The sequence below is a fragment of the Muntiacus reevesi genome, chromosome 3, assembly GCF_963930625.1.
Source record: "Muntiacus reevesi chromosome 3, mMunRee1.1, whole genome shotgun sequence".
Lineage (NCBI taxonomy): Eukaryota > Metazoa > Chordata > Mammalia > Artiodactyla > Cervidae > Muntiacus > Muntiacus reevesi.
Window position 1 is genome coordinate 136181171 of NC_089251.1, and position 21084 is coordinate 136202254.

Below are 21084 nucleotides of genomic sequence, written 5' to 3' on the forward strand. Positions count from 1 at the left end.
ATTATATTATAGATGTTTATAAACTTCTAATAAGAAATCAGGTAAATTATTTGACAAATTCTCATTTATTATGCTATTTTGTAAAGAATTCCAGAATATGGATTGTTGATGGGTAGCTCTCAGCATACCCTTGACTTATTTAATTTTTTTCTGTTACTTCTAAATCAAAATAGCCAAAACTCATAGTCAAATCTCAGTTTTATTTATAATTCTAGTCTCCAACTCTCCTGTTCAATAAACACATTTAAAAAATAATTGTCATTAGAGAAAAGATGAAAGGACTGATAGAAGAAGCGAGGGGGTGGAAAAAGGGAGTGGAAAGGAAGAAGGAGGGGGAAATGGAAGAGAAAGAAAAAGAAGGATAAACATGGGACGGGAAGTGGACAAGAGAGGCAGGCTGGTCCACAGAGGCCCCTACATGATCTTCCATGGTGCCTTTTTGTCTACTTTTTTTTGTACGAGAATGAAGAAGGAAATGGCAACCCACTCCAGTAGTCTTGCCTGGAGAATGGATAGAGGAGCCTAGGTGGGCTACAGTCCATTTTTGTCTACTTTATTTGTATTAGAGTTTTCTAAATAATATTTCCTTGAAAAGGGAGTCTCTGGAGTTAAAGTTTGCAAGCTTCTAAGGTCGTTATCAGCAATTCCCAGTTGTTGTCTTTCTTGCCTGGACATCTGGATAGTGGTGGGAAAACTCTTCTCTAGCTATTCACTACAGCATCCACCAGTGTTAAGGGAGATAGGTCTGCACAGGTCTCAGCTTTCCACCTTGGTGGACAGTTAGAACCTGGGGACATTGTCAGCTTTGCTGGTCTTCAGCAACAAGTGTTGGAGACATGTACAAACTCTGTTTCTTTGAAGACTCCAAGGGTTACAGAACAAATTCCCTGCATATCAAGTTACCTTGGGTCTTTTCTTCCTGGAGAAGAACCTGATGAGGAGAGAAAAGATGAAACGAGTAGGTGTCAGCGTCTCTATTTTCCTTTAGCAAAGCAGATTACATAATTCTGTGGGTTGATGGTCAGGCAAACTCTAAGAATCAGTCTGTCCTTTTGATTAACATTAGTAGCTTAATATTTTATGCCATTAAAATATGAGACTATGACTGTGTCTTACTTTCTGTTTCCCAGCCTTAAGAGTATCACAGAATAACAAGGAATAAAGCATATATTCACCCCAATTTAAACATATTTAATGAATTAAAATTGACAAGGCTTGTGGCAGAGAATATGTTTCATCCAGTATGATTCTGTCCTCTTTTACAGATGAAAATGTAAATCAAAATTTACATCAGACAAAAGCAATATCAATCAACAAAGTCAAGGTTATTCTTTACTATTTTCTCAGTTTATTAAAAGAAATAGAAAATGTTCCTTTTTAACCTCATTTCAAACATAGATCATTATGGATCTACAGTGCTAAATAGTTATTCTCTACACATGCTTCTATTAGTTCAGTTCAATCATTCAGTCGTTTCTGACCCTTTGTGACCCCATGGACTGCAGCACACCAGGATTCCTTGTCTATCACCAACTCCTAGAGCTTACTCAAACTCATGTCCATTGAGTTGGTGACGCCATCCAGCCATGTCATCCTCTGTCTTCCCCTTCTCCTCCCATCTTCAATCTTTCCCAGCATCATGGTCTTTCCAAGAGAGTCAGTTCTTCACATCAGGTGGCCAAAGTATTGGAGTTTCAACTTCAGTGTAAGTCCTTTCAATAAATATTCAGGACTGAATATTCCTAAATATTCCTTTAGGATTGTTTGGTTGGATCTCCTTGCAGTCCAAGGGACTCTCAAGAGTTTTTCTCCAACATCACAGTTGAAAAGAATCAATTCTTTGGTGCTCAGCTATCTTTATAGTCCAACTCTCACATCCATACATGACTCCTGGAAAAACCATAGCTTTGACTAGATGGACCTTTGTCGGCAAAGTAATGTCTTTGCTTTCTAATATGTCATCTAGGTTGGCCGTAGCTTTTCTTTTAAGGAGCAAGTGTCTTAATTTCATGGCTGCAGTCACCATCTGCAGTGATTATGGAGCCCCCCAAAATAAAGTCTCTCACTGTTTCCATTGTTTCCCTATCTATTTGCCATGAAGTGATGGGACCAGATGCCATGATCTTAGTTTTCTGAATGTTTAGTTGTAAGCCAACTTTTTCACTCTCCTTTTTCACTTTCATCTAAAGGCTGTTTAGTTCTTCTTTGCTATATTCATGTATTATATTTTTATAAACGAAATGGGAAAATTCAGGTGAGTTGTGATGTACAATCATGTATTACTTGAACATGTATACAGCAGTGCTGGTAAATTGTATTGCTTATTTTCAAAGTAAGTAGAAAACATACCACGTGGACACGTATTCCAAATTCGGTTGGCCTTAAACAGTACATCCTGTTATGTGCCAGACCCTGTGTTAGGTGCTAGGAATATCGAGATGAACAGGATAGGTTCTCTGGACTTGAGAGCTCACAATGCAAGGAAAAAAAACAGAAATCAACCAAATTGTGGTAATGTGATATGATACTAGCTGTATAGAGGTCTGAACAGAGTACCTGGGAAGCATGAAATAGGGCTAGGCCAGATCCACAAATCTGAATGTGGGTAATAAAGGATGGTGTAGTCCTATTTATTGCATTTCTAGTTCAAAGGAAATAACTTTTTAACTGTTTTTGAATGACTAATTCCTTACCAATTCTTAAGAACCACTCAGTACTGCAAAAGGAGCCATGACGTGCCTTTACATAATTATCCAGCTCTTTGGTGTGTTGTACAGAGAAAGCAACATGTGCTCTTTCAAAATATAAAATTTATTCACAAATGAGACTGAATCTATAATAGTTCATAAGTGTTTAACTTTTGGAAATTTTCCCCTTTAAGTCATGTGATTATTATTTTCAAATGTAAATGTCTTTCTAACTTAAGAAGTAGAAGGGGTTCATTGTTTAATAAAAAGAACATCAACTTGTGTAACATAGGAAAAGTAGTCTTCCTTCCTCTGTGTAACAACTACTCTCTTTCTTATACAACTCAGAAATACCTTTAAAATTTGCTGTATATTCACTTAGAATTGTTTTTATCTTTTTATTAGACAAAAGCCTGTTGGTCAGAATCCAGATAGAATTTTAAAATATGCACAGGATTTTGAAGGCTTATTAAAAAAGAATATAGACTATCTCATTAATAATTTTGTATCAATTGCATATTTAAAAGACAATTTTGATATATTGTATTAAAAGTATATACATTATTAAAATTTAATTGTACCTGTTTCTTTTTTACTTATTTAAATGTAGGTAGGAGAAAATTTTACATTGCATATGCAGTTTGCAGTTTTGACTCACATTGCATACATTGGACAATGTGGGTTTGGAAGGAGAAGAAATTTTTCTCAATATGAGTGCCTTCTCAGCTTATCTAAAAGTGAAGAATAGAGTAATGAACTTCTGAGGCAAAGGTAACAGAATGTGTAAAGCCTGAAGGCAGGAAGAAAGCTAGGCTATTTCAAATAACTAAAAGGAACTGAATTTTCAGTGTGGCTAAATTTTCTGGAAGAAAAGGAAGACTGGCAAGTTCTATATATCGTATTGAAATAAATGGGTTGGTGGATGGATGGATAGGGTGGTGGATGGACGAACTGATAGAGACAGAGGGACAGATATAATATTGCTGTGTGAAGTACAGAAGTAGAGAAGCAAAAGTTAAAGTGGAGATACTGATTAATTGCAGAAGTCTAAACAAGAGACAGGAGAAGGAAATGGCAACACACTCCAGTGTTCTTGCCTGGAGAATCCCAGGGACGGGGGAGCCTGGTGGGCTGCCGTCTATGGGGTCACACAGAGGCGGACACGACTGAAGCGACTTAGCAGCAGCATCAGCAAACAAGAGACAATAGTGACTTGGATAATGGAAATTATTGTCACTTGAAAGGAGAGAACAAATTTGAATCATGGTTGGGATATAGAATTAATAGTATTTGCTATTGAATGTGAATGTTAAGGATGAAAAAAAAGTAGTTTTATTGATACTGAGCTGAAATTGATGGCAGAGATAGTTCAATTTAGGAAATGTTGTATTATACCAGTGGAGCTTTCAAATTGAAATGTATTATAACTGGCTTTTTGTATTATTATTTATGACATTTAAATCTTGTCCATATAATCCCTAATGGTATGCCCTTCTGCACGTGGTTGCTGCTGCTGCTAAGTCGCTTCAGTCGTGTCCGAGTCTGTGCGACCCCAGAGACGGCAGCCCACCAGGCTCCGCCTTCCCTGGGATTCTCCAGGCAAGAACGCTGGAGTGGGTCGCCATTTCAGTACATGTTTATTAATTGTCCAATTAGGCACATGATATTTTAGAATGAACATATATGACATAAGAGAAAGAAGAAAAGCTCTTCCTTTGAAAAATAATCTTTTTGTTATAGATCAGTTGATCCCTGTAAATGAAAATGACCAAAGAAAGTATCAATATTGTTTTTAAGCTATCGGCACGTTATAGTTACAGAAATAAAAAAGATAAAATGGCTAAATGTTAGTTCAGTTTCATGAACTCCAAAATGACTTAATTTTAGAAGCAAATTGTTTTGATTATTAATCAGTACAAGTAACAAATTAAAAAATCATTAAAAATGAATTATCAGAAAGTAAAGCAGAGATAGATAAAATAAGAAATTAAGAAAATGGCCAATGGTAAAGTAAAGATGCATTTTTAGAGAAAGAATTCATGGCACTAGATAATCTAACTTGATCTTTTCCTATTTTCAGAATCTGTTTTCTTTAAGAAGGCAAGAAATAAGGTTGTGTTCAGAGTGCAGATTTCTATGTATGTAACTAATTTGAGAAGGAAATTATCATAACCTGAAGAAATTACAGGTGGACTAATACTGTGAGAAAACAAAAATCTGTGACTGAGAAAAGGTGTGGGGATGGGAACCATGGAAGTTGTGGAGGGATACAAGGTCACTGGGTAGCTTCTAGGAGGAGAGAAAGCACTTTATCAGTCTTTTAGTGATTCTTGCAAATGTATGTATGAAAACCTATCTAAGAATGATTTTCAAGGGAATAAATGAGTAGAAAGATATATGGGCCGTGATCAGTGTTTAAGGGGTCTGTTATGAGCAGATTCTGATTTAAAGAAACTTCATTTCCCGTATATTATTTTCAGTTCCAGATGACAAGAGTATTTTTAACTTTTTATTTTTTAATTTAAATTTGTATAGCTTTGGGATCTTATAATGTTGTTTCCCTAGTTATAGATTAGTTATATGTTGTGCTATACATATTTCATTGATTACGTCATATAGCCGGATATTTTGTTCCTCAAGAAACTTGGAAATATTAACCCAAAAACAAAAGAAGTAGAAGAATAATACTTTATGGTAAAGAATGTTTTGTCTTTTTTATTTTAAAAACAATTTGAATATAAAATTATGGTTTTTATCTTGATCCAAATGCATAACACATTTCAGAATAGCATGTGTAAGTTTATTCTTAAATGACTCATTCAGTAATTGTATTTTGAGTGCCCGCTATGTGTCAAACAGTGGAATGTACTTAAAATAAATATTTTGTACATTGCATATCTGCTTGTTAATGTCATTAGTGCAAGCTTATAACTTAGCTTTCCATATTTAAGTTTCATATGTGGAAAATGCTGATTTCCTTTACAGACTCACTGAACAAGGCCTGGTCCCTTGGCTTTACCCAAATCTAGATAAACAAATAGTCATTAAAATTTGACTAATCCATACTTCCCATACACAACAACACTAAACTATCAGCAGTTTTTGAAATAAGATGATTAGCAATGCAAATTTATCTTCTTACCTGTAGCTCACAATAAGCAGAATAAATAGAAACATAAATCTCAGGAGAGTAGCAGCCTCAAAATTTTGCTTTAATGATTCTAAGGACTCTGGACCTAGTTGATTAAATGCTTTAAGGGTCCTTTGCGTTTGATCAGGATTTTTTTTTTCTTTTCTGTAAAACCTTCCCCATACCCACTCATGCAGAAGAATCACTTTCTGCTTGCTTTCTCACTGGTCCTGGTATCCACTCCCCGCCCCCCCTCCACTATTTATCATTCTGTATTGCATATGTGTATTTCCTTGGCCATTCCCTTAAGGTTCAGGATGGTGATCTGTGACATATATTTGTGTATCCTGCACCTAAGGATCATTCCTGGTACATAATGGGTGTTTGTGGTTGGTAAAATTGCTTTATTCTAATTCTGTAAGGAAAAAAAAATCCTATAAACATATTAGCACAGCCGTAAGAATGTAAACCATCAGTGAGGATGACAAATTTAAGACTGAATCATTCCACCAATTTATAAAACCAACAACAGTAATATTTTCCCATATCAGATACAGTGATAAGGGAGAATAACTTGGCTTCAAAAGTTATAGCAGCATCTTGGGCTCAGTACCAAGGATGAAAAACGTTTTAGTTCTTTCCCCTCATCCACTCTTACTTTACCCTCAACTTTCAGGTGCTATTTTCTTTTGCAGTAAATGCTGATATCTATAATTGAGGCCAAGATAAGGTCCATTGATGTAACAAACCATTAGCTGAAAACAGTCATCCTGCCATTGATCTTTTGCAGGCTTTCTTTTTATCCTGGGGCTTAAAAAAAAAAAAAAGAAGAAGAAGAAGAAAGAAGAAAAATAGAGAAAGAAAAACAAAAACACCAACCACAGTATTCTAACACTTAATACTTAGTAATGACTGTAAGACTATTGATATGATTCCCTTGCCAGCAGTTCATGTTAATATGAAATTGATCATCCATTCTCAACTGAACAACTGCTTTAAAACTACAGCATATCTAGCATTCACCTTCTCACCTGAATGCCTGCATTTGATAGAAGTGGTTATCTGTGTGATCAATGTTATCTTCAAAATGGAATTAGCAGGTTTCAAATATCTCAATAACTATAGACAGCCCTTCTAATCCTCACTAACAGCTAAATTGATAACTTTATGACAAAACACACACACACATAAATCAAAGGCGGAGAAGATTTAAAGACTATAATTACATACAGTCATTTTGCAGGGAAAGAAATCCTAAATAAAGCTAAATAGAGTTGACTTCTGAAATGAACCAGGAGAGCCAAATTAAAGCTCTCAGATAAGGTAGCTCTTGTAAGAAAACAAGGCCAGTTTTTTTTTATACCTCTGGAGAAATGATTATTTCCTATTGGTGCCTGTTACATGTGGATTAGAGATGTGTCATTGTGTCGTGATACCAGGGCCATGGAAGTAAAGCTGTAGCAAGGCATGTATGGGCTGTTGTGGTCCAAAAGGCACAGTGATCACTGCATTGTAGCTATCGCAAATAGAGAGTAATTGCTGTTTTACTGCTGAAGAGGTCTTGGTGGATACTTTTTTTTAAAGTAATTTTTATTTATTTATTTATTTGTCTGTCCTGGATCCTCATTGCTGCATGGGCTTTTCTCTAATTGTGAAGAGCAAGGGCTGCTCTCTAGATGTGGAGCACAGGCTCTAGAGTGTGGGCTCAGTAGTTCTGGCAGAGCACCGGCTTAGTTGCTCTGCGGCTTGTGGGATCTTCCTGGACCAGGGATCCAACCTGCGTCTCCTGAATTGACAGGAGAATTCTTTACCACTGAACTATCAAGAAGCCCGGGAGATACTTTTTTATTTTTTACAAATTTTCTTGTAACTAGAGAACACGTGTCACTATTTAAATACACACTGTATTCTTATATCTCAAGAGAAATTTCATGACTTAGAATCTCTTTGAGCAATAGCCCCTTCACATACATAGCCAAATGGTTTATGTATGTGCAAGCAGTTACATAGGCGGTAGGTAGTTTAAAAATGCACATTTGAACCACTTACAGAATACCAGTCTTCTAAGACTGTGCTTTATTTAAACTTAAAAACAATTTTCATTTAAAAGTGCTAACATCCAACCTATTTTATTGAACACCCGTTAAATGTTTCTGCACATCACATTATAAAACAGCATTTTACAACATCCCCAAGAGTCTGGAAAGGAAAATGAAATTTTATTTTTTCAAAGCACCCCCAAGGGGCTGACAGTTCTTTAAAAACCAATGCCCTACTTCCAATTACCTGGTTAAAAATCCACTCTCATCAATCAGTGTGGAGGTTTCCTTTCATCAATGTCTGTCAAAGCCTGAACTGCCAAAGTCTAAGCCTGAATTGCGCATTTTTATATTCCAATATATTGCCAAATCCTGCATAGGCACGGAGCTTCCCGTTGATGTTTCTTAAAGAAACTGGAGGATAAATACATGTGTGTGCCTGCTAAGTTGCTTAAATTGTGTATGACTCTGTAAGACCCTAGAGATGGTAGTCTGAGGGACTCCTCTGTCCATGGGATTTTCCAAGCAAGATCCTCCAGGGGATCTTCTTGACCCACACATCCAATTCTCAGCTCTTCTCTCTCCTACATTGACAGGCAGGCTCTTTACCACTAGCCACACCGGGGAAACCTGGCCTCACTGCCTTTCCCCATACGAACTGTCCATATCCAAAGTCTTTCTTTTTTAACATGCAGAAAAGTCAGTGTGATGGCTCTGACCTCAGTGATTCAATTTAAGGGTCACTTTCTCATAGAGATAGTGCATACCTTGTTAAATTGAAGTGACATTGTTTTCCTATTTTCCTTATGCACCATTCTGTATGTATTCTTAAAACAGTAATTAAATTATGAGTATGGGTTTTTCTTCTTGTCTTTATATCCCAACTTCAGTCTCTAAATTTTCTTGTGGGAACATTAGTCTTTCATCATTGTATTCCCCGTGCTTAGCACATGTCTTAATAGTAGGTATTAAATAAACATTCTAAATTACTTCAGCATGCTGTGTCTAAATGGGATACAAAGATCAGCCATAATAACTTCTTGTATATCAGCTTATATTTTCCCCTTAAACATTAACTTAATAGATAGAGGAGCAAGTAGATATGAGACATGATATTAATGGAGAATTGAGAATAGGATCAGTGTTGGAGAGAGGTAGGCAAAATGGTAGATTGTTTTGAATAGCAATATATTCAAGATTCTAGCTGAATAGAATCCTGCAAATAGCCATTGTTTGACTCTCCAATTTACCTAAGCATCTTCATTCCACATTTTCTCATCATTCTTTGGCCTATTAGTTGCCCTAGTTTTCCAAGGGCTAAGCAGATAATTCAAGCCAGAGATTTATTTTGTGTAATGCTAAAATTATGAGTGGGAAATGAAGCAATAATAAAATATTAAAGTGAAAAGGTCACTGTAATTTAGAGAACAAATGAAATGTGTACTAGGTATGTTTCAATGGCTTACTCATTGAAATAAACTGTAAATAATCTGAAACCTAACGTAATCCACCACTTTTGCTTTTCTTTGAAGAACAAAATAGTCCTTTAAGCTTTGTTTTCATCACTGAAATGAGAACAACAGGTCTTCCTAATAAATAGCAGAGAAAAATAGTTAACATTTTCACCAAATTCTCTGAGGATGTCCTGTAGTTACTATGACATTTTCTTTTCTTTCTTTTTTTCTTTCCTGTTTTAACTTTGAACTTGTAGCTTGCTAAAAGCTTATCAGCTTACTAAAGTTTTAAAAGACTTTTCATATCACTGGTGTCTCAGATTTTGTCTCTTCTATACTAATTTGATAACTGACCTCTTAAACCTCTTTTCTTGAATTTATACCTAAACCTGAGGTTTTCTTTCTGAGACACAATCCTTATTTTCCTTTTTAAATTTTATTTTTTTCAAATCACAGCATCATTTGCAGTTGGAGTCATCTCTTTTCTTTCTCCTTGCATATTTCCGATTTTGTCAAAATATTAGGACATGTAGAAAATAGCGCTGGGTTCTTGTGAAATTCTGCCCATTGTATATCAAGCTTACTTCCTTTTGAGAAATTTAGTTATAAATTCTCTGCATTCTGGCACATTGATTCAAATTAAAATTGCATTAATAATTGAGTCACAAGCCTTTTTCTCTTTTCTTTGATTTGTATCACAAGACAATTAATATTCTATTGCTTTTTATATCTCTCTAGCACTTAATTCCAAAACATTTATATAACTTGGATATTTTCTCTAGGGTTTTATGCAAACTTTGGGGATTTTATTAGAATCTGAGAACTTTCTGAAACATACCCATCAAAAGTTTTCACCTCCATTATGAATTCTTTAGAAATGAATCCCAAGAGAAAGTTTGGCATATAGCAAATCAGCCAGGAACAAATTTAATAAAATCAACTTAATAAGAAAGGGAATAACACACAAGAGTTGTTTTGATAACTGCATGCCTCTGGTGCATAGGGTAACACAAAGCCAAATGCCAGTTGCTTTCAGTGCCTTACAAAGAAAAAATCTCAAATTAGAACTCAGGAAATGTCTCACAATATTTTTTTTTCCCAAGACCAATTCTTACAATGCAGCATTTAAGGCAACATATGCAGTGAGGTGTTGGGAGTGCTTCTGGGCAAAGTTAGTCTTTCTTCCCAAATAACATGATTTTTGATGTTTATGTACAAAAGAAACAAGATGCTTTTCAGCATCTTAGAAATTTTGCTGGAGAATTCAAAATATACCTTTAAGCCCTATTGTATGATTGGCTTAATGAAAGTAAAATACACATAATTCATAACCATTTAAATTTGAATATTAGTTTTATGATATATATAACTATAACCTCACTAATATAGAGAGTTTTATTTATGGAGTAAGGTATCTTCTTTTTGAAGTATTAATTTGTAATTGGACCAGTTTAATCTCACTATTAAGTAAGAGGGCAGTAGCTTACATAGTTTCTTTCTCTGTAGATGCATTTATAACTTTTTTTGCTGATTTATCAGATAATTAAAATAATTAAAATATCTATTTTTTTCTCCAGTGCTCACTAATAGCCACTTATTTCTTACATAATTGTAATCAAATGGTATGATAATAAGAGCCAATACTTACATATTTTCTAAACATATGCTAAAAGATAAATATATGATACAGTTATATGTACTTTATATATATTAATTCACATAATCACAACACTACCTGCTGAGAATTAGCACCTCCATTTTACAGAGCAGAGACTGAAAAGGTTCTGTGACTTGAGTGAGATTTCAGTTTATTAATGGCAGAGCCGAGATTCAAACTCAGGCAGAGTGGCTTCATTATCTTTATTTTTAAATTTGTTGTTATCCTGTCTAATATAAATACTTTGGGAATTATACTTTTCTTAGACAACTGGGTTACAGATTCAAGATGCCCATGGATTTGGTTAGGCTATTCTGAGTTCCGTTTCTAGTTTCTTTTCCCCACACACATAATGCACACTTATTTTCTCAGCTTTCTCATTTAAAATCAAGGATTGGTAATAATGTCCATCTCATAAGGTTTTTGTGAAGTTTCAATGACTTACTATATATGAAAGTACTTAGTGCAGTGCTAAGTACTGAATAGTTCAGTTCAGTTCAGTCGCTCAGTCGTGTCCGACTCTTTGTGACCCCATGAACCGCAGCACGCCAGTCCTCCCTGTCCATCACCAACTCCCAGAGTTCACCCAAACCCATGTCCATTGAGTTGGTGATGCCATCCAACCATCTCATCCTCTGTTGTCCCCTTCTCCTCCTGCCCTCAATCTTTCCCAGCATCAGGGGCTTTTCAAGTGAGTCAACTCTTCGCATGAGGTGGCCAAAGTATTGGAGTTTCAGCTTCAACATCAGTCCTTCCAATGAACACCCAGGACTGATCTCCTTTAGGATGGACTTGTTGGATCTCCTTGCAGTCAAAGGGACTCGCAAGAGTCTTCTCCAACACCACAGTTCAAAAGCATCAATTCTTCAGCACTCAGCTTTCTTTATAGTCCAACTCTCACATCCATACATGACTACTGGAGAAACCATAGCCTTGACTAGAGAGACCTTTGTTGGCAAAGTAATGTCTCCTTTTTAATATGCTGTCTAGGTTGGTCATAACTTTCCTTCCAAGGAGTAGGCGTCTTTTAATTTTATGGCTGCGAACACCATCTGCAGTGATTTTGGAGCACCAAAAAAATAGGAAAGTCAGCCACTGTTTCCACATCTATTTGCCATGAAGTGATGGGACCAGATGACATGATCTTAGTTTTCTGAATGTTGAGCTTTAAGCCAATTTTTTCACTCTATTCTTTCACTTTCATCAAGAGGCTCTTTATATCTTCTTCACTTTCTGCCATAAAGGTGGTGTCATCTGCATATCTGAGATTATTGATATTTCTCCTGGCAATCTTGATTCCAGCTTGTGCCTCCTCCAACCCGGCATTTTGCATGATGTACTCTGCATATAAGTTAAATAAGCAGGGTGACAATATACAGCCTTGGCGTACTCCTTTTCCTATTTGGAACCAGTCTGTTATTCCATGTCCAGTTCTAACTGTTGCTTCCTGACCTGCATACAGGTTTCTCAAATACTTAGTAAGTGAAAGCCAAAATGTTAGGTCTTTATTTTATTATCACTTGAGACCTTTCTTGAACATAGTTTTCCATTGGGTTGCACCCTCTTTTGAGAGTATCTGTTCCAAAGTTATGGTGCCTCGTTTCTGGAATGAAATGAAGTATGGAGGGATTTTTCATATGGAAGAAGTTAAGAGAAAGACTACTTAACTCCATATTTCTTAAAACTGAACTGAACAAGCATGTTAATTAAGCTAGAATTCGTCTTCATAGAATTTACCTTTGTTTCTCAGATGACTAATTTTATTGTACACTAATATCCTAAAAATCATATCCACTAAAAAGAAAGCTTCATTCAACATATATAGCCTAGTCAATTATTCATTCAACATGTGTAACTTATAGTGTTACTCATGGAGGGATACAATAGTAAGCAAATTGGATTGGTATTAGTTAAATCTCTATATATTTAAATGTATTTTAAAATTATCTTCCTGTAAACAATATAGTTTCTCTTAGCCTCATGGCCTCATGAATCATTGCTTCCTGATCTATTAAGAGGCACATAGGTGAGAAAAATTGGAAATACTCTTACCTCTTCAATCCCTTGCCTCACCTGCTGTTGCTAATGTGAACTTGATTGTTAACACAGCAAAGTTATAAACACTGATGTAATTCCAATCTTCAGGGGACAAAGTTTTACCTTTTTAAGTCTTTAAATTTTAATTTCTGAGTACTGAGCAAGAGCAGTATTAAATTTATCAATGCAATAGCTAACATAAATAAGACTTTAATTTTTTGTGAAATGTCTCTCTGTCCCTGTTCTACAACTCAAATAACAATGTAGAATTCTTGAACAGTGTTTAACATTTAAATTTAACATGTTTTTCACAAAATGTGTAAATATTATGTACATACAATGATCATAATCAGACATGTTTTAGAAAAGCAATTTGTTTCCCCTTAGATATCACTAATAGCTCTCTGCTTGTGATCTAGACTTGTAATCATTTTTCCAAGGTTACAGAGGTTCTTTAAATGAAAGGAAACTGAACAGAACATCACATGTGAGACCTTCATATAGTTCACTGGGAAGAATGAGCCTTTGCTTGCCGATGTGTTTTATTAAAAAGAGTGAGACAACTGTCCTGAGTGCTGAGTTAATCAGTTAGTAAGTGTTACTTCACTTCATTGACTCTTAAAAGATGCTTTAATTTTTTTCTTATTATAAAATAAATCAAGTTTATTTTAAAAAATGAACAAAAAGATAAAAATCATTTAAAAATCATATAATCTCCCAATATAAAATCAGCCCATGCTAACTTATTTTTCATTTTTCTATGCATATACAAATAGACATGATAGTATTTTGCAATTTTAAACAATTTTAGGTGCAATAGTTTTCTACACTCCCTGCCCATTTCACCTTTCAGCCAACCTAATGGTTCTCAACCTGGAAGAGTATCTCATCCTACTAAGGGGTGTATAAAAATGTGTAGAAGCATTTAGTGGTGGTGATGGAAGGACAGTTATTACAAACTGAAGTAAATTCACTCCATATCAATTCCTGATAATTTCTTCAAGTTCCATTATATGAATCTCTAAGGAAAAATCAGTGAAGTGGGGATGTGAGTAATGGCCTAATCATCTGAGATTTTAGTGTTCTTTCTTGTAGAATAAGGGCTCAAAATGAAACTTAACTTTAGTTTAAGATAGCTTCAGTTTGTTGCAAAAAAAAAATAATGAAATTATATGCCTTCCATATGTGAGTGTGGGGAAGAGATTTGTACCTGTCATATCAATCAACCTTATTCTCTCTCTCTATATTGTTACTCTTTTCCAGCTTTTATGCTTCCTCCTTCCTCTCTCTCACCCTAAAAAGAAATGCAATTATACTTTGTATTTTGTTTGTCCTTCTTTTAGACACTCAATATTTTGGACACAAATGTCTTTGTTAGTTTTGGGAAAAGTGTTAGTTATGAACTCACCCTGGGGACTGAGGGGCAGCTTTTCTTTTTTCTCGGTGACGTCCAGCTACAAACCATCCTTGGTGCCCACTGTTCTGAGCACCTAGCATAGTGCTCAGTTCCTCTCTGCCCCAGTGTCTTGGGCACAGCAGGTCTGCCACACCTCTGGTGCCAGAAAGTCTGACATCTGCAGGGCAGCTGAGTAACTGCTGTTAAAGTAGGCTTAAATCATCATATCAAAAAGGGTAGGTGTGACCAAGACTATATCAGATAGAATATAATTGATTGGGGGGTGTGGTCAGAGAAAAGAAGCATTGCATATACAATCATATTAGTTTATATTAACAGCTGGAGAGAATCATCAAATACTGTGGAGGAAAGGAACAGAGGAAAGAAACAAAATCTCAAGAGGCAGTATTACCTTTAATAAACCGTTGTTTTATTACCAGTCATTTGAAATACTGGCATAAGCATTGTGCCTTCATGGGAACATCTCTGCAAAACATGTGGGGTAGTTCAATTCAGCTTTAGCATAGTCAATAAAGCAGAAATGTTTTTCTGGAACTCTCTTGCTTTTTCAATGATCCAATGAATGTTGACAATTTGATCTCTGTTCCTCTGCCTTTTCTAAAACCAGCTTGAACATCTGGAAGTTCATAGGTCACGTATTGCTGAAGCCTGGCTTGGAGAATTGTGAGCATTACTTTACTAGAATATGAGATGAGTGCAACTGTGCTGTAGTTCGAGCATTCTTTGGCATTGCCTTTCTTTGGGACTGGAATGAAAACTGACCTTTTCCAGTCCTGTGGCCACTGCTGAGTTTTCCAAATTTGCTGGCATATTGAGTGTAGCACTTTCACAGCATCATCTTTCAGGATTTGAAATAGTTCAACTGGAATTCCATCACCTCCACTAGTTTTTTTTGTAGTGATGCTTTCTAAGGCCCACTCGACTTCACAGCTACCAAAATGTGGGGTAGACAGATACCAAAAGATTTAAATCAGAATTTCTGGGGCAGAATGGCCTGTGTATCAATATTTTATTTTTTGGCCAAGCTCCAAATATGATTACAATGTACATCCAAGTTTGGAAACTGGACTAAACGTGTCTAGATGAGCACTCAGGTTAACTCCTTAGTTCTTCAGGAGTCCAAGGGAATGGGACCAGTTTCCAAGATTTCTATATACTAGCCTAACTGAACTCACTGCCAAGAAAGATCCAGGTTAACTACAGAGACTGTTTGACATTTTGATATTGGAAACCCAGGAAACATTAGAGCAGTGAAAGTTTGTAACTTAGCAGTTAGGAGCAAATATATTATTAAAATTGTTTCAAGTGAAAGAGTATTCCAGAAATATAGTGTAAGTAAATAACTGATGTAATAGCAATTTCAAATAATAGGTTTAATATTTTAGGATTCTCCTTTTAAATTACATCACATTTTATGTAATTTTCTTGAAGGGTAGTGTCTTTAATATTCTTAGAGAAGATTTCATGGTTTATTTTCAGGAGAGTAAATTAAGGTACCACCACTTCTGGATTGAGCATGTTTTGACCAGTCATGTGTTCTAATGATGTCATTCATCTGATGTAACTTTCCAAGATATAGACAGGTGCAAATAGAGCTAACACATCTGACCAGGAAAGGCAGAAACTCAGAGATCACACTTTTGTGGGGTTTGTTAAAGCTTTATAGAAGTTTCAAGCACAGAGCTCCTAGTGGGTTGCTCCAAGTAACTTGTTCTTCTCAAGGAAACAGATTTCAAAACAGTTAAAATACTCAGTAGACACGAACTACACAAGATTCATCTTTTACATAATGTGGGTGAAACAAACTAACAAAAAGCTAAAGACGATATTCCCCATACTTTAAAATGTTCAGTTCATCTGGGAAGACTAAAATTTAACCACCAGTGTAAAAGTTGTTTGAACATTTGTTGGAACTTTTCTTCCCTAAAACGTAAAATGAAATCCCCAGACATCTATTTCATTAGTATAGTTCAACTTCATAATTTCAAATTCATATAATTTACATTTTATGAGGCCACTCAGAAAAGTAGGGCTGCTTTAATATGTAAAATGTGAAGTCAGGTTGGCATTTGTGTACCCCCTTTTTCATCTATTTGTTGTTCAGTTGCTAGGTTGTGTCTGACTCTTTGTGACCCCATGGACTGCAGCACACCAGGCTTCCCTGTCCTTCACCATCTCCTGGAGTGTGCTCAGACCCATGTCCATTGAGTTGGTGATGCTCCCTAATCATCCCATCCTCCGCTGCCCCCTTCTCCTTTTGTCCTCAATCTTTTCCAGCATCAGGGTCTTTTCCAGTGAATTGTCTCTTATCATCAGGTAGTCAAAGTGTTGCTTTACTGAGTATTTATTGAGCCAAATTATTTCACCTTTATTGAGATATAACTGACAAATCATTTGTATATTCTTCTATGAGTTTCTAATTTATTTGTCTATTCATTTTTCTTTTCCAACAATTGGCAAAATTAACACACATGTGGACTGGTAGTAGCAAATGGTGACCAGTATTATTATTATTATTTTATGCTTTCCATAAAAATCAGTTAACTTGGTATCACAAATCCTGTTGACATCTTGTTACTTAACACACTGATGAGTTATAATAATAACTAACTATTTTCTTTGTATTTTAAACCCAGGTATGTACAACATATAAAAAATAAATATGGTTTATTCATTTGTCTAAGCACCAGATCTTTGTTAAGTTCTTCCCAGGTGGCTCAGCATGAAGTATCTGTCTGCCAATGCAGGAGACACAAGAGACATGGTTTCAATCCCTGGATTGGTAAGATCCCCTGGAGGAGGAAATGGCAACCCAGTATTCTTGCCTGGAAAAGCCCATGGACAGGAGAGCCTGGTGGGCTACATGCATGGGATCATAAAGAGTCAGACACGACTGAGCGACTTAACACCCACGCGCATATACACACTCATTTTATACAAGGTATGAGGTATGTTGTTAGACACTGGGTTACAACAGTGACCATAGATGGCCAAATCTCTGTTCAAAGGAAGCTCAAATTCTAGAATATGGGGGAGGAAATCAGGAAATACAGAAACAGATATCAATATGTAAGCAGGAAAACGCTTATAGCCAGAATTTCTATGCAAAGAATTAAAATGTAAGGGATAGGGGTTTAATGTGTCTAGCAAATTATATTGTGGGGTCAGGAAAGGACTCTGGGAGAAGGTGACATTTAAGATGCAACCTAAATGATTAGAAGAAGCCAGCTTTTTGAAGATCAGAAGAAATTTCACCCAGAGGGATGTTAACATAACAGCTCTTATGAAAGCCTTAAACCAGGTGAAGCTTGGCGTAGAGTTATAGAGGTGAACAAGGACAGAATTGATTTGTGTGTGGAATTTATAACACAAATGACAGAAACCTTAGGATATTATAGCAGCAAAGAAAAATACTTGGAGTTTTGATGAAAAAAGATAATTCTGACTACTGTGAGTGGACCAAAGAGGCACAGGATGGGAGCACAGAGACAGTTGAAATAGTTGGGAGAGATGGTGGTGACTCAGATGCATGAAATTATAATTATGAAAGAAATCTGTTCAAACATGTGTGAAACAAGAGAAACACATTTGTAGCATGTTCTATGAAATTCTCCTGTACTAATTGGTTGACACTGACTGTATTTATTATTTTCTGTCTTACATATCTAGAGCTTTGGGTCACATGAACAACTTAATAAATGTATATGTATAATATAAATAGTCTTGAGAAAGCCTTGAGAAATTTAAGCAAGTTTAAAAACATATCATTTCACTTTTCTCATATGTGAAATAAGGGTCTTACATTATTAGATGACCTCCAAGATTTTCTTCTAGTCTATATACTAACAACTGCAATAAAAGCTTAAAAACAGGAAAGAGAAAAATATATGCAACATGGAGAAATTGGACAAGACTTTCCAAAACAGTGAGATTATTTGAACTTTGAAATGTAAGGACCAGAAATATTTTTGTTTATGAAATAACATGCAGAAAATAAGTCCTTCCATCCACCCTCCCTGTTACCCCTTTCCAACCAACTCCATCAGGAAATAAAGAAAAATTCTATTATCTTGACCTTCTGATATGATGAATTTCTTTTATTAGATTGGTTGTTAAAGTCATTGAGACTTGAGTTATTTATTTTATCTAGAGAAAGGATGCACTTAATCTTAGGAAAGTGAAAGCCTCATTTGAAATCAACATACTGTATAACTCAAGATTGCTACAATAGAGAAAATCTTTTAAAACCAAATCCACATTCTGGTGAGGATGACAGCTAAGGAATCTAGTATTGAAGTGTAGAACTGTTTGCTCATTCAGAAATTTCTTAGAAGGTATTACTTAGCTGCACTAAAATGCTATTTGGATACCAGACTCCAAATCTACATCACCCCAAATCCATTAGAGAGCCCACAAAATACCATCTTCTTTAAAGATAATATACAAAGTTATAACAGTCAAATAATTTTACATTTGCATCGTTAATTGCATTATTTTCAGACTTAGAATTCAAAAAATTCTAAGTTTTTTTTTTTTCTTTAGCACACCATATTTTCTAGGACATAGGCATTTTTCTTGGGTCTGCAATCACCAAACTAATTTCTCATCATTAGTTCTTAATCGATATACACTAGCAATGACTGCCTTCCTGGCATTACTTTATTCAAAATATATATTTCAGTGAAGCTTGTACTTTGTAGAAATTGAATATTTTGTTTCTGTACTGTGTTGAACATAATAGCAAAGACATACCTGTTATTCTTGCAGTAATAAATTTAAATTGGAACTTTCATTTTAGTCTTTGTTCTTATGTGGAAAATATCACACAAAATAGACATATTTGAAGTATGTAGTACAAAATCACTAAACTCAGTGGGAAAATATTTCAAAGTTATTCTTAGCAATTTCAAGAACTTTTTGTTTTAAAAATCATGTTTGAATATTCTTCGATAGATGTGTTTCCCTGAAAGGTGATTCCATAAGAAAGATAGGAGCTCTACAAAAATTTCAGTTCTTTTCTAGAAACTGTTCTATGACTATGAGAAATGAAAAGTCAGTATATTTTCAAACAAATATGCTTGCTTAAAAATAAAGGATTATATCAAGAAAGAAGGGAGATATATATATATATATATATATACACACACACCCACACACACACATAGTAGATGAGATGGTTGGATGACATCACTGACTCAAAAAACATGAGTCTAAGCAAACTCCAGGAGGTAGTGAAGGACAGGAAAGCCTGGCGTGCTGCAGTCCATGGGGTCGCAAAGAGTCAGACATGACTGAGCGGTTGAAGAACAACAACAGCATATATAATTATGACTGATTTGCATTATTGTACAGCAGAAACCTGCACAATATTGTTAAACAATCATCCTCCATTTAAAAATGAAAAAAAGATCTTGATGAGAAATTTTGTAATCAATCTACTAATAATTCAGATATTTAAAGATATTTCTGCTAAGTATTTAGGTGATTCCTTTAAACTGTGTGTCTTTCATACTTTAGAAGTCGAAGTTCCTGATCATAACCACCACGTGTGTTGCTTCCTTGCTGGCAGTTGTGTTTCCTGAAGTGGAACGGTACTAGCCAGAGAGGAGCAGGTAATTGTACCCTGAGACTCTTAGCCATCCCTCAGGAAATTGCCAGCCAGAGTTTGCATCTCATTTCTGCCATTCACCTGTTCTGTGACATTTGCAAATTTGCTGCATATCCAAGTCCCAGTTCCTTCATGTGGTGATTTTGTGTGGTTTTTGACTTCCCTAGTGGCTTAGTGATAAAGAATTCACCTGCAATGCTAGAGACACAAGTTTGATCCCTGGATCAGGAAGATCTCTTGGAGAAGGGAATGGCAGCCCACTCCAGTATTCTTGCCTGGGAAATCCCATGGACAAAGGAACCTAGTGGGTTACAGTCCATGGCGTTGCAAAAGTATCAGACATGATTTAGTGACTAAACAACAACAACAAGAAGTCAGTATTCTTGTGATAGTACCTAGGATGGAATATGGATGACTATAATATATCCTTTGCACAATTCAATGCTCCTTCCATAATAGTTTGTTTGGTACTACTATTTATTCTTTAAAATTCCTGCCTTTCTTTGATAAACATAATCACCCCAGTCCTTTAATGTGATTTAGAATTTGTGTCCTACTGTAAAATATGATGATAACTATAATAGAAAGAATCTGTTTACTAAAGTGTTCAAAAACTATCCAGTTCAATGACCCTTTGATGTTGTTACTTTATTTGTCCTTTATACATTAAAGCTGCAAGATTTACTCTCTTTGATGGCCTTTCCCAATAGATTCTAACTGGATGAAGAAATATTCACTTGTTCTTGGCTCAGAGAAGAGAGAGCAGATATGTAGCAAAATAAGAACAAATATAAAGAGTATTATTAAGAACAGGAATCCCAAGTAATAACCCCAAATAAATAATCCCAAATAATTTTTAAGCTCTTAGTGCCAAGCATTGTATCCAACACTTTACATACATTATTTCTTCTGACCTTCATAGCAGTTCTGTGAAGCAAGTGTTGTTTACTTTTCCTACTTAACAGAAGAAGAAACTGAATTTTAGAGGGGTTAAATAAATTGCCCAAGGTCACCAGCAAATGGTACAGCTAGGATTCTAACTCTTTTCTGCTTTA

The 21084-nt window shown here is 35.5% G+C and overlaps 1 protein-coding gene across 2 annotated transcripts in view; it reads left to right on the top strand.

Moving 5' to 3' along the window:
- Positions 1 to 21084, top strand: part of ERBB4 (erb-b2 receptor tyrosine kinase 4) — a 1213162-nt gene that overhangs the window by 475413 nt on the left and 716665 nt on the right. The gene's annotated exons all lie outside the window — the stretch shown is intronic.